Source organism: Trichosurus vulpecula, chromosome 4 (genome assembly GCF_011100635.1).
Source record: "Trichosurus vulpecula isolate mTriVul1 chromosome 4, mTriVul1.pri, whole genome shotgun sequence".
In the NCBI taxonomy this organism is placed as follows: Eukaryota; Metazoa; Chordata; class Mammalia; order Diprotodontia; family Phalangeridae; genus Trichosurus; species Trichosurus vulpecula.
The window spans coordinates 234653705-234657582 of NC_050576.1; the positions used below are offsets into that span (position 1 = coordinate 234653705).

The 3878-nt window shown below is 40.1% G+C and overlaps 1 pseudogene; it reads right to left on the reverse strand.

Moving 5' to 3' along the window:
• Nucleotides 1–1494: 1494 nt before the first annotated feature.
• On the reverse strand, nt 1495–3356 carry LOC118847043 (annotated as a pseudogene).
• Between the last annotated feature and the right edge of the window lie 522 nt (nt 3357–3878).

The following is a 3878-nucleotide window of genomic DNA, read 5'->3' on the forward strand; positions in this document are numbered from 1 at the left end:
AGCAATAAATTATCCAGGCAGACAACAAGAGAATAAGACAGTACAATTCAGGAATCAGACAGTAAAGGAAAACTAAGATAATGTATTTGTAAAATGCTTTGTAAATTTTAAAGTGCTTTATGGAATTCAGTTATTATTATTGCTATATTTTCATGTAATGGGTGAATGGAGTGGCCACTCCCACTGGTAGCACTTAACACCTCTTACCTGAGCCTGTGGAAACTTGTCTTCCCTGGGCTGGCCTCCTCGTTATGACTTACTCTCATTTTGCTCACTTAGACTGACTCTCATTTTGGAAGGACTGGGTTTCCAGAGAAGAACCACAATTGTGCTATTTTTGTACTCAGATATCCTCATTGTACTAGGAATAATCCTGTGGAGTGGAAATAGACTCCCCTGCTCACCAGTCTAGTTCTTGAGATGCCACTGATGTGTTCCTATTTATACAGTCACTCACAAAATGATACTTTTATATCTTAAATATAACCACTTACTTGATAATAATGAAAAAAAGAAATAAGGGCAGCTAGGTAATATAGTGGATAGATCACTGGCCCTGGAGTCAGGATGACCTGAGTTCAAATCCAGCCTCAGATCCTTGCTAGCTGTGCGACCCTAGACAAGTCACTTAACCCCTATTGCCTCTAAAAACTCATAATACCACAGGTACTCATAGATTAAAGCAAATGAATACATAAGAAATATATCACAATCTATACTTAAACCTAAGTCAAGCTTTCTGACCAACATATACAGTAATTGCTGGAAGAGTGGGCACATAAAGCAAACTGCTAAGGGGACACATGAATAAGGACAAAAGGCATAAGGTCAAGATCATTTATGGTTCTGGAACTGGAGATCTTGGTTCCTTTTCTGTCTCAGGAACTGACCATTCCTGACAATTCCTTGATGAATCTAGCTTGGGTGTTGAATAGATATTTCTACTGCAAGGCTGGGTTGGTGCATACCGTACTTGACAAACTCCTCATTATGCACATAATATCTCAGGCAATCTAGTTGATATGCTGTGTGACTTCTCTGATTCTCTAATTCCAATCTAACCCTCTGCCTATTTGTATTACTCATTAACCACACCTGTGGCATCGATCACTCCCAGATACAAACTTAGCTGGTATAGTTCTGAAATCTATCTTTTTAACATCTCTCTTCTCTTATCTTTGTGGGTTCAATTTTTGGACTCTTTCTTCCAATAGTCAACTGTAGCTTATGCTTAATAAACAAATTTTCTTTTTTTTATGGTGCCAATTTTGAATAGATTTTATTCTCCAAGACAAGAATTGCATTTCCACTTGTTTACAGTACTGATAAAGTGCAATGTTGTTCACTTCTCTCCCTCTGCACACACTCAAATATTCAGAATGCTCTTATTTGCATGGTAGTTTAAATATTACTTTTAAACCACTACTGCCTTGGCTACAAATTTGAGTCCTTCAATTTTTGGAAAACTGGGGAATGCTCTTTCTTCTGGTGTGTTTAGTAGACCTCTTCAATGGTGGGTCCAGAAGAAGCACCTCCAGATGGGACTACTCCACCCCGTGGGAGCCCACTAGACATGCCTCCTGGCATGCCTCCAGCACTCTGGTACAGCTTAGTAATGATGGGGTTGCAGACCTTCTCTAACTCTTTATGCTGATGCTCAGATTTGTCCTTCTCAGCAGTCTGGTTCTTATCCAGCCCATTGATTATTTTATTACATTTGTCAAGGATCTTCTGTTTCTCTTCATCACTAATTTTGCCTTGCAGTTTTTCTTCCTCTATGGTAGCCTTCATGTTGAAAGCATAAGATTCAAGAGAATTCTTGGAAGAAACCTTGTCTCTCTGCTTCTCATCCTCATGCTTGTATTTCTCAGCCTCCTGGACCATGTGCTCAATGTTTTCTTTGCTCAGACATCCTTTGTCATTGGTGATAGTGATCTTGTTCTCCTTGCCTGTGCTCTTATACACGGCAGAAACATTGACGATTCTGTTTGCATCAATGTCAAATGTTACTTCAATCTGAGGAACACCCCCGGGTGCTGGGGGGATTCTTGTGAACTCAAACTTGCCAAGCAGATTGTTATTCTATGTCATTGCTCTCTCACCTTCATAAAACTGAATAAGCACACCAGGCTGGTTGTCTGACTAGGTGGTAAAGGTCTGTGTCTGCTTCGTGAGGATGGTGGTATTATGGTGGATCAGAACCGTCATAACTCCACCAGCAGTTTTAATTCCAAGGGAAAGAGGAGTGACATCCAACAACAGCAAGTCCTGCACATTCTTAGATTCATCACCAGACAAAATGGCAGCCTGGACAGCTGTACCATAAGCAAGAGCCTCATCAGGATTGATATTCTCATTGAGCTCTTTACTGTTGAAGAAGTCTTGCAGAAGCTTCTGGATTTGGGGGATTTGATTGGGGGCAATATCATGAATCTGTGATTTATCTAGCTTGGCATCTCTTAAGACCTTTTCCACAGGGTTCAGTGTACCACAGAAGAGATCAGCATTCAGCTCTTTGAAACAGGCTCCAGTGATTGATTTATAGAAGTTGATACTTTCATAGACAGAGTCAATCTCAGTACTGGCCTGGGTACTGGAAGAGAGGGTATGCTTTGGAAGTTCGAAGATGGCGAACAGCCCTCTTGTTCTCACTGATGTCTTTCTTGTGCTTTTGCTTGAACTCGGCAATGAAATGGTTGACCATTTGGTTGTCAAAATCCCCCCCACCCAAGTGGGTGTCCTCAGCTGTGGATTTGACCTCAAAGATGCCATCTTCAATGGCAAGAATGAAGAAATCGAAAGTACTGCCTCCAGGGTCAAAGATCAATACATTTCTCTTGCCACCAACCGTTTTTGTCCAAACCATAAGCAATAGCAGCAGCAGTTGGCTCATTGATGATTCAGAGCACATCTTTGAAATAGGCTGGAATTGTGACCATGGCATTTGTGACAGTCTTCCCAAGGTAAGCTTCAGCAATTTCCTTCATCTTGGTCAAGACCATAGAAGATATTTTTTTCTGGATACAAAGTTTTGGCTTCCCCTTTGTACTCCACTTGGATCTTAGGCCTGCCTGCATCATTCACCACTGTATGCTTCATGTCTGACTATACAACTGCATCATCAAATCTGCCACCAATCAGACATTTAGCATCAAAAACTGTTTTGGTGGGGTTCGTTGCAACTTGATTCTTTGTAGTATCACCAATTAAATGTTTTGTGTCGGCGAAGACAATGTAGTTTAAGGTGGTCCTATTTCCTTGATCATTGGCAATGATCCCCACTTTCCCATGTTGGAGGACTCCCATGCAGGAGTAACTGGTGCCAAGACAATGCCAATTTCTGGTCCCTTCGACATGGTCGCTGGTCAGGGTTGTAGCTGACTGCTGTGGAGGAAGAAAGGCTGCTGCCAAGCTGAGTGGACCATAAACAAATTTTCATAGTTTGTCTAGAATAGGTTAAATTATATCTAATTCCAAACCATTCAACTGGTCTCATGCCCACATCTACTCAGTTTTCCTTGGGTTGACTCTGTCAAAATTGAGCAACAACTGTCTCTAGACTCTGAGTTAGGCAGTAATGACTTCAGCAACTGTTTTTTGTAGAGACTTTCTTTTCCAAATCAGATCAGAATTTTCTCAGCAGCAAATCCTAAATTGACAATGCATCATAATTATGTAAGATGTTAATTATAAAAAAGGAGTAATAGAGAGACTGTATTCACTTTACAGAATCATAATTATTAGAAAGATTAGTTTCTAAATTTTTCCTCTCTTCTAAAAACTATGTCCTAGTTACAATAGTTAGATGCATAATGTTCTTTAAAATATATATTTACTGTACAAAACCACTTAAAGTAACCTCATTAATGCTAGTTATT